The following is a 14,128-nucleotide window of genomic DNA, read 5'->3' on the forward strand; positions in this document are numbered from 1 at the left end:
AAACTTAAATACTGTATTGAGTTACAAACCTAGAGGACAGTTTGGAAAAAAAAACCCAACACACAATAAATTGGTACTCTGTTATAAAGCCAGGCTAAGTTTTATAAATATAAAACTAAATAGTGAAAATTTTAAAAAGGGAATAAAATATGTTTTCCAGTATTTAATTTTAGCAACTTGGGAAGAACACTGTATTTTGTATGAAATAATGAGTTATGCCTAAAGAAGGAAGCCCATAGATACTAAGAATTTGTTTGAGATTGGCAATTTTTAGTATATTTGTTATTTCAACATATTTATATTTTGCTTATACTCTATTTAAGATCATAAGAAGTGCCAGAAATCAGTTTCTAATAGAACAGTAACAGCTATCTTCAGAGCAAATCTCACAGCCCATAAAACTAAGGCCACTCTTAAGTCCTTAAATCTGAATTCTGTTTGAGTCATGTTTAAAACATACCCTAAAGATAAAGCATACTATATACTTTATATTGTCTGATATATACTGCAGTCACCATTCACAGTGACCATCCATAGTGTCTTATTCTCACTTCAGATAGGTCTTCAAAGAAGGAGCAGTGCTGAAATTGTATAACCAGAACATTTAATCAGTATTTTCCTGATTGTTGAGGGTTTCAATTATTATAAGTCACGAACTTAATAGTATGCTATAAATCTGTTTCAAATACTTCATACAAAGTAATCATGTTAGACTAAAAGCCCACATTTTTCTGAAGTGAAAAGATATCTAAATTTTGGCAAAAGATACGATATGATCTTGTCTACGTAGCTGCTTACTCATACTTCAAGACGGATACAAACTAGAAAATAATGATTTACATTCTGAAAGTCCATAATACTGTTCTGGGGTTGGTTGGTTTGTTTGCTTGTTTTTATAAAATCAGCATATTATTGGAATGGCATACAGCACCTGGTTTTACTATCAGTCTTCTCCTTTAAAATTTTATAGTAACTCGTCTTGGCAGTTTGAAAAATCTCATGCCCTAAACACTTCAAATTAATATAAACTCTTTATAACATTAAATAAAATGTTCCAATTGCTTTCTGCCTTCGCTATTAAAGTGAAAAACCTAAAGTCCACTTATAAAAAAATAAGGATTCGTGCCTAAATCAATGTCAGAGAACTGTTTTAATTAAGCAATAAAACTACAAAGATAAAGGGTCCAGCTTTGTCAATGAAAACTGAGTGCAGAAAAGTTCTGACAGATGTAATAGGATTAAGAGTTCCTGTTAAACATCCTGGTTTGAAACAACTCTTTGTTGCTTTCATCATCAATGGTCATTCCTGAGGCTATTTCCACAATGTTTCACTGTGCATAAGATTAGAATCAAGTCTGGCTGAAATGAAATAATTCTTAATCTAGAAATGTCATTGTAAAGTGAGGAAATGTTTGTATTGGCCAAGAATGAAGCTTGATGAGGACTTTAACTTGAGGACATCTAATTATTTTGACACATTACCAACACTTTAAAAATCCTCAACTGAAACTGAAAGTTTTGAATTGTTTCTTTCTTTCACAAAAAAGTTTTGACATTAAGGAAAATGATTTTTTTTCTTCTATTTACCAAAACCTAGGAAAAAATTATTAATACATATGACAAAAATAACCATTCAAAACAGGCCCAGCAGTGCTTGGAAAATCTGGTCAGCACCTGAGTGTAATGGCCAGGCTTGAGTCCCTTACTTGAAGAGTTTTCCTTCTCATCTGGGTGCCAGAAAACCATGCCTATGTTCTCATCTGGGTGCCTACGTAAATGACATTTGGAGAAAAAGTATTTAACAAAAAACAGGACAAAACCTATTCACTTTCATTTTCACTATGGTTTTTTTTCATGTGAAAGAATCAATAACACTGAGAGAGGATACAGCCATTGCTGGATCTTAACAATCCTCACTTTAAATCCTGGTTGGCATCTGGGGGATTTTCAGTATATTTCTGTAATGTCAGTAATTTCCTTAAAAAAAACTTTTCTAGATAGAAGAAATGTACTTTATTATATCAGCTGCTGGAGGTGAAAAAGATTTATGTTGCTGGTTTAACCACAGTAGGCAACTCAGCCCCACACAACCACTTGCTCATTCCCCCTGTGGTGGGATGGGGAAGAGAATCAGAAGAGCAAAAGTGAGAAAACTTGTAGGTTGAGATAAAGACAGTTTAATAGGTAAAGCAGAAGTTATTCACACAAGCAAAAAGCAAAATAAGGAATTCCTTCACTACTTCCTATTGGCAGGAAGATGCTCAGGCATTTCCAGGAAAGCAGGGCTCCATCATGTGTAAAAGGGGACTTCGGAAGACAAAATGCCATTGCTCCAAACTTTTCTTCCTTCTTCTTTCCCCAGCTTTTATTGCTGAACATGATGCCGTATGGTATAGAATACCCCTTTGGTCAGTTGGGGTCAGCCGTCCCAGCTGTGTCCCCTCTCAACTTCTTGTGAACCCCCAGCCCACTCGCTGGTGGGGTGGGAAAGAGAGATTAATTCAGAAAATTTATCTTTTTGTCAAAGACCTTTGGTCAAAGACTTTTCTAAAGACTGAAGAACATTTAGTAGCTTGTTTTATTAGTGCCTACCTAACCAAACTGTAATCAATGTTTTTCAAGCTGCTGCTTTCCTTCAGAGAGTTTTTCTTTCGTATCTGAAGAGGGACTTGTGAGTCTGAAAGGTTGTCTGATTTTTACATCATGACAGCTGAGTTAATAAAAGATATTATCTCAATCTACAAATCTATCATGCTTATGTTGTTAGAACATTGTGAATGCACTAACCATGCGCTTCTGTATTTTCTTTATTTTCACCTGAAACTAATGTCATTTTTTTACCTTGAAACCAAAGAGTGATTTCTAGCTTCTAAGATTTAAAGAAAGAGATATTTGTAACTAGAAAACAGAAAGCCCTATATCTTGTTTCTTTGATTAAAAAGTAGCACATCTAGCTAAAAGACTAGAGAACAGTACTTACAGAAGACAATAGTTTTTTACAGCTACAAACCAGAATCCTACCTGCAAAAATAATTTTCTCATTTTTGGTTTTTAAACAAGTAGAAATTGAGTTTGAATTTTTATAAATCACAAACAGATCACTACCGGAATCAATCTTAAATTGCGTTTACTCATACTATCATTTACCATAACTTGGAAAAAATGAAATCGCTAAGATCTTCCGAGTACCTTCTTCCTGCTGTTCAAATTATGTTAATTATGACTGCATGGAAATGAAAAGATAATTTGCCTAGTTGTTGGTGCTGCAGTTCCAGTACATAAATGTCCCAAGTGAAGATAAAAAATGCTGAAGTTGTTTGATACCTAAACATATAAAACTTTAAAAATTTTAGTTGTCTACGCCTGAGGAGATGCAAGTAGCCTGCTAACACAGGCCACGCAGGCCAATAGCCAAGAGACTTCACATCTCCTTAGTCCATCAGACTGTTTCTGACTACAGTTTACAACTCACGACTAGATGTATAGTGGAATTTTTTACTGATTTCTCACTGACTCAAGAGCAAAGCATGACTGCTGATTTTTTTCCCTCCCCTCCTCCCCCCGCTGTTTGTATTTACTATCTTTTATACTCTATTTTCTCCTTTTTTATCCCTTTGCTAAAATCTTTTAAAATCATCATATGTGTCTGGCTCAAATTCTTCTACAGTTTTTCCACAAGGTATGTCTTTAAAACACATCTTTGTTCTGGTGTTGAAGCATGTAATAACAGCACTGAAACCAATTAAGTTATTCTAAATGTAGGCTGATATAGCTGTTATCAGTCTTGTTTTCCTTAAGCCACCACCATCACAGTAAGAACCATCTTTAGCAAAATATGTAGGATGGACAAAAGAGAAATGGAGTGAACTCTTTCCCCAAAAGAGGTACCTTTGAGATCAAATACACACTAGTAAGGCAGTGTAAAGAAACCGTGCATTGCTGCTACCTCTGCCAATCTGTCATTTACATAAAAATAACTTCACTTGCTTCAGCTGACAATTCAGAACTTCTAATGAAGAGGGTTTTTTTCTTTTAGATTAAGTGTAATTTGAAAAGGAAAGACTAAAGAATCCTCTCATTTCGTAATGATTTGGCTATTTAAATGAATACAGCCAAATGTGTCAACCTAATTCTGTAATCCTTAGACTACTGTAGACAACAGATGGTAGATGGAACATGAATGGGAGAACATATTTGATTACATTATAAATCCATTCAAGTTTGTCAATTTTTAAATTTAGTCAGAAAGACAAATATTTTGGTCACAACTTCCTGTATTTATCAGCTTCAAGCCCTGGTATTATGACCCCCCCAGGTTTCAGAGAGCTACAGCATAAAACCTGGTCAGTGACCAACTCTTTTTAAACAATCAGTAAGAGACCTATTCCTGTTAAGTTCCCAGCAAAATATTTCTCATTAATATTGGGTCATTTATCTTTCTTTCTGTTTCTTCCTTTCTTTTAAGACCCGTTTTCACTCCACATCTTGCTTAAGGGCATAAGGGCACATTAATGACACTGAAAATTAGCATAACGTACTTCAGTATTCCTGAAGTCAAAAGGGAGGAGATGTTTTTCAAAACACATGGAAAAGAGAATGGAACATCTTCTGATAAGAAGGATTTTATTGCTTGATCTATTTTGTTTAATATTTTTTCTTTTTAGGTAGTATATCCCCCTGAGAAACAGGAACAAAACTACTGAAAAACAAAATATAAACCAAAAAGATAATATATTTTGATCTATTTTTAGATGGTAATGCTCAGTCATATCTAGCTTGTAATTGCAACGGAGCTCTTTTTCTAACAAGTGGGCGGAAATTATAAATTCATGTTTTTTGGAGACTACAGTTAGCATTATTTACACAGCAAACTTGTATTAAAGAAATGTCTGCATTTGCATTGTATAACTTGCATATAGTTGATGGCATAAATTTTAAAACCAGTGTATTGAACAATATAGCCTGTATGCACCGCTTACTTTTTATATCATTTTAGCTGACTTTCAGATATACATACAGCTATCTTGAACCTTTCCTTCTGTTGTTGAAAATTTATTCTAGCACTACGACTGAAAAGAACTACCACAGTTGTGTGATGTTATTTAACGTTGGCAAAGGCAAAACTGACAGCTTGGGCAAAATGCAAATCACTGAGAAGTTTGTGATAGAAATGAGTGTAAACAGATGGTTTGGAGTGAGTTGAAGTATTGTTGAATTTCTATTTTAGGATAATGGAAGAGCTCCTATTTAAGATTTTTTTTTTAAATGGAAAGAAGCAAAATACTAACTTTAAAAAGTCTTGAGTATGTTAGATCATGGGAGCTGAATGAACCTTTTCATAAGCCTTGAAATGTGTGGCTAAGATCCTGCAGCTGGCCGTGAAAGGCTGAGTGCATCTGCATGCAGCACTGCTAGGTTTTTTAGAGGCATGGAGAAAAGGTACCATGCTTCTGGAAGAGAAGAATAAAAGTCACCTCATCTTCTCTGCTGCTGCCCTCAAACATGTTATCTTTAAGTGTTGTCACTAAACACTCACCTGAACTTCCTTGGGGTTTTTTTTTTTGCATTCCTAGCAAATTCTACAAAATGTAGTTAGCATAAACAGTTGTACTGTTTCTAAAAATTCATTTCAGTAAGACTGGATTTTACAGAACATGATACATATCAAACAAGTTTCTATTTAAGGTTATAATATTTAGTTACAATTGCATACAATAGAATATTGCTATGGTGATGTTCCAATTTTGTGTAATTTTGTGGAAAATTGCTTAACATGCATGTACAGTCAATTCCACACAAATTATAATCAATTCAGCAACCCGTTTCTTTTGGGAGCTTGACTGTACAGACCAATCTGAAACATAATAGCCTTTCATTTACTATATTGTAATGTACTGATGTTACATAGAATTAGCAGAATTTCTTTGTGGTTTTCCCCTCTGAATAATAGACTTGTAAATAAAATCTAGGGAAGTAGGACACTAACTGGTGATGTGTATCTAAAGTGTAAGCAGATCAAAATAAGGCAACTGATCCTTAACTCTAAAGAAATAGAGAGGGGGAAAAAAAATCAACATGTGATTATACTTAGTCTAACAATAAGTTTAATCAAGATGTAGCTGCACAGCTGAATACAGCTAAAATTACATTAAATTACTTTTAGTTTACTTAAGGGGTTATTACAACTCTTCTGTTCTAAAGAAAATCAGTTCACAAAAATCCTAAGTTCTGTCTAGATCTATTTTAAATGTAAGAGCTTAGCATGAGAGTTAAGTTCACCTCATAGCCATTCTGATATAAAATTAATGTACGATATGAAATTACTATTATATTTTTTGCTCTTTTTAGGTGAGATATTATTTTTGAAAAATACTTTCACAGGACTTTTAAAGACTCTTTGAAAATTTTGAATAGCTATTGCTCATATCTGACCCGATTGAGTGGAGAGAACAGGAGGAGAAACCCAAGTAATTATGTCTTAGAGATTTTGGCCCTTGCACCCTACTGCTTTTTAGAAGGATTTAACCTCCTACCTCACTAATGTCACCATAGAAATTGTATTTTCATGGAGGGACACTGATATATTACATATTGTAAATATTTTTCTAAATATCCCCTGCTTATGTAAGTTAAAGCAGTACAGAAAGGAAAATAACATTTTAAAAAGGCAAACAACAGTACTGATAGAGCTCTCATAAACTATCAATTCCCTTTCAAAGCTAACACAAAAACAGGAATAGGAAAAGTAGCATATACAGCATAGGAGTCTGAGAATCTATTGGTTTCACAGATTCTTGACATCTAGAGTTTTAGTTTTGGTAACGTGATCATTCTCTTCTGTGAAATACATCAGGACCCAGTCCCGCAAACACTGAATCTAAGAAATGGGAAGTTATCTTGTTTACAATTACTGATCCATTCAGGAAAATAGCATGTTTCTAATCAACTTAACAATTATTAAGACTAATATTAAAGAACAATCCAAACACAGTCTTCATTCCCACTTGTGATATTATTGGATAAGAAATACTAAAAGCAAAGTCATTAAACAGGTGCAATTATATAAATCTGTTTTAAAAAAATAATAATTTTTTAGTCCATAAAATAGTAAGTCTGGGGAGCTCATCATATGAACGTAGCTAGTAGTGTGTAGTGGATTTTAGATTATATATTTCTAGACACACAGCTCTAAATCAAGGTAATGTAATACAATAATTTTAATGTTTTAAATAGAATTTAATGCAGAAATTAATTCATAGAATTATTTCCATGTCAAAAATATTCCTCTGAAGATTCTCGTATTTATAAATTTCAGTCCTCGGTGTATGCATTGAAATGTCATAAGGAGTCACTTACAGTATTTTCTAATCAGTCTTCTCAATGAAGAGTTGAAGTTTGAGAGATGACAATAGAAAAATAAAACTTCATGGTACCAGACATCAGCAGGTCATTATAAGAAAAGGTTATACATTTCTGCTCTTTCTAGAATCTTCAGAAAATTCTATCACATTGCCAGACTTTTATATGTTTCTCAAGTGGAGATGCCAAAGCAGCAGACTCCGTGGAATTAGCCATTTTGGTTAGAAACAAGTGTTGAAGCTTAGATTTTCCATATATAGACCATCATTCCATACTCACAACAGACAGTTACATTTTTGTAATTAAAGTTGCTCTGTAAAGGCTAAAAAGGAATTTATGAGTCAAAGAAAGCCTTGGAAAGCACAAAATTCAGAAAAACGCCCTTCATATTTTTCATATCTCATTCCTATTTATGTTGGTATACTAAGCATATTTGTGTGAAAGTATGATTTCTGTTTCTCAAGCTGATCTTCTTGCACAGCTTATTTCCCTCTTAAATTATAAACCTTATTAGTGATATCACAAATTATTACTATGGAAATGTTTTTATAGTCACAGAAGATTGAGTAAAGAATGATGAGGCAAGACCATCTCTTAGATTCTATATTACTTCATTTGCTTGATAGTTATTTATCTATTTTGCATGTATTAATGTATTCTTTCTGCTTTTCCTACTATCTTCTTGTGTGTTTTGTGGTGTTAATTACCCATTTTGATTCTACCTTAGACACTGAACTTGCAAGTTAATTTTAGACAACAGTTTAGCTAAACATTCTAAAATAAATGACCAGGATATGTACATGGTCAGAGGATAAAGGTAGTTGCCCTTCTCTTACTGTGGTAAATTAGAAATCAGTTCTAAGAAACAGTAAATCCAGAAAAGATTTATACTCAGTGATAAAAATATGCAAAAATAATGCATCTTTCTGATGAAAGTCAGTATCAGAAAATTCACCCCACTGCACAAGGCACAAAATCTACTGGCACATAAAGAGATGAAGGCTTTGGAAAGATCTGATGAAGGCAGTAAGGAGAAGGGGACGAACACTAAAAAGGACGTGATGTTTTGAGAGTTGAAAGCTATAGGTGAATGCTATAGTCTAGCATTCACAACTGTAGTTGTGAAATGTATGGCATGCTTTCCTCTTCCATTAAAACTATTATTTTGCTTGGGTGCAGAAAATCTAGGGAAGGGAATCTGAGTCTCCATTTCACTTAAACCTCCCTTTCCTGGAACTGAATCCCGAGCTGGAGGATGAAAACGACGATTCTGAGTACTTTATACTAATTAGCCATTTTGTTGTCTCATTATTTAGACATTATATATGTTAGACATTAACTCTTAAAGCTTCCTTCCATGTTTGGGATTGTGGGGTTTTTTATTATTCCAATAACAGTCATCATAGAAATCTACTTCCCGACTGATGACTGTTGTCACCTACATTTTCAGAAAGTAACAGTTTTAATTAATTAGTTGCATGTTTATCAAATTTCTATCCACATAATGAGATGAATTAATGATCACTTTTTATGTACTATTTGTTTATGAACTGAGAACTAGCTAAGCTCTGGTAGGTAATTCATCACACTGCAGTCATCTGCTCATTATGAGTTGCTACAGAAATTGACTAAGTAGTTAGTATTCTGATCAGCTATGGAAATATAATTGGTAGAAAAGGCTGACCCTACAGATTTCTTAGAGAAGAAAAAAAAAAGAAACAACCAAAAGACAGAAGAAGGAGCAGAATGTATCAGAACAAGAAATGAGAAAAAAAAAATACAAATTACAGGTCAATGTAGTTTTAAGGCTCAGAATTTGTTTTCACTTGACACACCATATTATCCCAGTGACAAACATGTCATGGATCCCATTGTTTTTAATTAGATCCTTTCTCAGTTTAGTAACAACCTAATACATTGTAAAGTAATGAGAGAAGACTCTGTATCACCCATCAAAATATTCTGTTTTACACAAAGCAATGCTGCTGAGGAAAGATCTCTCATGCCAGATAACTGACCAATTTATCCTAAACGTAAGATACAAATGCAATAGAAGATGAAAAACTGCAAAATTCACTTCTATGAATTCTGAAAGTACTGAAATACTGAATCAGGTGATACTCAGAAAAGTGCCAAGAATACAGTATTAGTACTCTAGCAATTCCAAGTGTTCCTGTGAGTTATTTTTATACTGCATCAAGATTCAGAAAAGTTCTGTATTAATATTATTCTTCATTACTTTAAACACAACAGTCTCAGAGTTAGAATGGTATTTTTATCCAGGTAACATTGGTAAAACTTTTCTTTAGTGTACATATTTATGGTAAGATAGTTCATCAAATTAGACATTGCAGATGCTTTAGACAATTCTGCCTTGATTTGCGTGCTTTAACGGAGACAAATTAACATTTTACATTCTAAAATTTGAGTTAGATTTTGCAAATATTTACTTAAATGCACTTGCTAATGCTCATCTCAGAATTATTTATAAATTAACTTACAAATGTCTTTTTTCTTTTTTTCCAGGAAGGGGTATAACATTTCATTGTAGTAGCTTCATATTTTCTGGAGAATGAGTCAAATGACATATAGTCTATACATGTTGTTAACAAAAGGTTTGGCTTTTGACATCAATCAATCCCCATATCTGTTTAACAGTAATTAATTCCTCAACTTATTATTGATAAATCTTTTTGACTACAGAAAAAATATTTTCAGCATCAGATGTTTTTTTTTTACTCTTTAGTGTTCTTGTGTTTACATTCTGTGAAGATGATAGTGAGGGTGTCTCAATGGGAAGGATGTTATCTTCTGTGAATGACATAAAATAATCATGCTGATTCAGTGCATTTTGCTCTTTAAGTATGCCAGCAGTATTATTGTAGCCTTTTTCATCCAGTTCAGTGTATAATCACAAAACTTTCACACAATATATGGCATATAAGATTTTGGACTGGAAGCTATCTACAATTTGCTATTAATTTTATTGGAAATGAAGGGAAAAGTTATCTACATTTTATTCTGGGATAGTGTTTTTTTCAACATATGTTTCTAATAAAGAGAAACATGGAAGACAGTACTCCAGAAATCAATATGCTTAAGTAGCAACACAGCAGTTTTAGTGAAAAAATAGTTTACAACAGGAAAATGGATCTCATGTTTGTGGATTAAACCCAGTTTGCAGCTCAGCCACACACAGCAGCTCACTCATTCCCCTCACAGTGGGATGGGGGAGAAAATCAGAGGAGCAAATTGAGAAAATTCATGGGCTGAGATAAAGACAGTTTAATAGATAAAGCAGAAGTTGTGCACAGAAACAAAGGAAAATATGGAATTAATTCATTGGTTCTCATTGGCAGGAAGATATTCAGCCATTTCCAGGAAAGCAGAGCTCCATCATGTGTAATGATTGCTTAGGAAGACAGACACCATATCTCTGAATATCCTCCCCTTTCTCCTTCCCTGTCATGTGGTATGGGATATCCCGTTGGTCAGTTGGGATCAGCTGTCCCAGCCGTGTCCCCTCCCAGCTTCTTGTGCACCCCCAGCCTAACTGCTGGCAGGGCAGTGTGAGAAACAGAGAAAGCATTGACGCTGTGCAAGCACCCTTCAGCAATAGCTAAACAATTGCTGTATTATCAACACTGTTTTAGTCACACATCCAAAACATAGCACAATACAAGCTTATCTGAAACAGTACCACAGTATTGCCACTTAAAATATCTAAGTAATATATTTCATACCAAGCCATATTTTCACAAATATTCACTATGATTCTGTCTGAAGTAATTCGTGTATATTTGTCCTGGTTTTGACTGGGATAGAGTTATTTTTCTTCATAGTAGCTAGTATGGTGTTATGATTTGAGCTTGTGCTAAAAACAGTGTCAATAATGTGGCGATGTTTTACTTGTTCCTAAGTAGCGCTTACACCAGTCAAGGACTTTTTCAGCTTTCCATGCTCTGCCATGGCACAAGAAGCTGGGAGGGGACACGGCTGGGACAGCTGATCCCAACTGACCAAAGGGATATTCCATACCACATGACATCATGCCCAGCATATAAAGCTGGGGGAAGAAGGACAGGGGGAGACATTCATAGTGATGGTGTTTGTCTTCCCAAGTAACTGTTACGCATGATGGAGCCCTGCTTTCCTGGCGATGGCTGAGCACCTGCCTGCCTGTGGGGAGCAGTGAGTGAATTCCTTGTTTTGCTTTGCTTGTGTCTGTGACTTTTGCTTTACCCACTGAACTGTCTTTATCTCAGCCCATGAGTTTTCTCACTTTTGCTTTTCTGATTCTCTTCCTGGTCCAACTGGGGGTGGAGTGAGCGAGCGGCTGCATGGTGCTTGCTTTCTGACTGGGGCTAAACCGTTAAAATGGTACTGATCACCTTAATTTCTAATCAAGGAAATAAATAAATAAATAAAGTCACCTATGAAAGATATTAAACACTGATTCAAAGCATTTCACACAAGAAATGCAATAAGAAATTTTCTTTTTCTCATACTTACCTGACAGGGGAGACACCATGATCAGGCAGGTGGATTTCCCAGGGCAAGGCTCATCCCCTGCACTCCGGGTGAGCTGACTCCTGAGATTTCCCCAAATGCTGGAAACTTGACTGCATGATTTGTGTTTTTTTTTTTTCTCTTCCTAGAAAGGTTGGACTAGATAATCCCTGAGGTTCCTTCCAACCTGTGATTCTGTGATTTCCTCCACAGTTTGCATTGGTATTGTTAGGATCTTAATTTCTTGAGAAGCAGTGATGGATTCTATCTTGTAGTATTGAGTATGGTATGAATCCGTGAGGATAGACATGGAGACTTTGTGCCTGTAGTGAGACATGTGTCCTTCAGCATCCTGAGTGGATGCAACTGGATTCTGAAGCATTACACAGATGACCTCAAGAAATCTCCAGAAAACAGAGATCAAAATTATCATTAAAATGTTCAAAGAATAATAATTTTATATCCTATTGCAAACATGCTTATCAGCACTTGGGTTGACACTGGGCTCTGAGTAACTGGAAATATAACTCTATAGCAATTCAATAGTGATAAGAGCTGAATATAGACAGTCACTTAGAGGAAAAAAGAGGATGTGTCAGACTGGGTTGAACAAATCTCTACTAATCTTTTTATTTTTTTTAATAATATCAGAACTTTTTTTCTAATTTATTTGAAATTTGTATGCCCTCCAAATATGTTTGTATCCAAACATATTTCAAAATTATTCTGTGTCCAGGTAAGGATGTCTGATGTTTTTAAATGATGGTTTTAACTGTTACATAACATATATTGATAAATAAGTGTATCACCTTATGTAAAACATTAGCATTGCATGATTTCATTTTATATAGAACAACATGCAAAATAGAATAAATTTCTTTCTGAAATTTTGTCAGTCCTATTAAGTAGCAAGAATTAAGCACAATATAAAAGTAATGGAAAGAAAACAGGGTTTCAAACACTAAAAAGAAAATCTTTTGATATTAATAGCTTTGTTAGCCATAGCAACTTCTAGTGAATTGAAAAGTTACCCTAAGTGGTGAAATGAGAATACAGATTGTGGACCGTTCCAAAAGATCCAGTTCTAATTCACACAGAAATTAATTCGGGTAAGCACTATCATCTGCATTATTCGGTTTATTAATAAGAATGCTTATGGTTTTATAGTCTCTGAATCTACAATAAATAAAAAGACATTTTAGAATAACTTGCAGTGGTGACTGTTATTCTGATATTAACCTTACATGACCCTAATTATAAAGGAGATCTATGTGCACACACAAACACAGATATCTATAGCCACTGTTGTCTGTTAGCTTGGGTACACAAAGCCCAAGCAATTAGGTGATTTTATATATCAAAAACACCTATTTGCTCTTATCCTACGGGGATATTAGACAACTGTCGCATTTCACACTCTGACAGAGACAACACAAAATACTGGCTCTCTCTGTCAACTATTTTTTTCAAGTGAAAAGTAGGCTAAGTGAAAATATGCAAATACCTACCAGCTCAGTGGGGAAGGGGAGGTCACTGTCAATCCATTATAGCTTACACATGTAGAGAAAATATTTACAGGAAGTAATTTTGTGTTTAGCAAGAACATCTGTGTAAATCAGTTCTCACCCTTGGAGAGCTGAAAGCAATGGGGTGTCTCTTTGCAGATGACTGAACATTATCAGCACATTGTCATAAAAGCAAACTTTTAAAGCATTGCTTCTTATGGATCACACTTGGAAGATGTCGGGGCTGAGTTTACCAATGCCTCAATGGCCATGACCAGCCTTATCCTGGGCTGCCCCTCAGCCCTGCTGAGGGATCCCAGCCCTTGCCTATGCTGTGCCCATTGCTCTGCCTGTCTCCAGCCATGTCGCAGCCTGGACATGGGCTTCCTCATCCAAGTAAGAATTTAAGCCCATGAAATGAAGAATATACAGTTATTGCAGAATCCCATTTACACGGTTATGTTGGTTTCAGTGTCAAAACAATTTTTTTAAATTTGATTTATAATTATGTCTCAACAGCCCGACCCAATACAATCTTTGCAAAAAGATGAAAACAAACTTGCCGTATCTAACCCATAGGTTTTGAGAGATAAATAGTTGTTTCCATATCATTATTTAAGTTCAATACAATTTTTTATTTTATTATATTTTTAAATTTAAATTATTTTCCACCAAGATAAAACATTTCCTGTAAAAGTGACATTTAAACTGCAAAATACATAGTAAGTTGAAAGACATTTATCGGAGGAAAGGCA

At 34.6% G+C, this 14,128-nt stretch overlaps 1 non-coding gene across 1 annotated transcript; it reads left to right on the forward strand.

Annotated features, from left to right (window-relative positions):
• The first annotated feature begins 11,863 nt into the window (after positions 1–11,863).
• LOC135313312 (U1 spliceosomal RNA) lies at positions 11,864–12,023 on the forward strand. The gene has a single exon (XR_010372928.1). It is a non-coding gene; the product is annotated as a U1 spliceosomal RNA (small nuclear RNA).
• Positions 12,024–14,128: the final 2,105 nt, after the last annotated feature.

This window comes from Phalacrocorax carbo, chromosome 4, assembly GCF_963921805.1.
Source record: "Phalacrocorax carbo chromosome 4, bPhaCar2.1, whole genome shotgun sequence".
In the NCBI taxonomy this organism is placed as follows: Eukaryota; Metazoa; Chordata; class Aves; order Suliformes; family Phalacrocoracidae; genus Phalacrocorax; species Phalacrocorax carbo.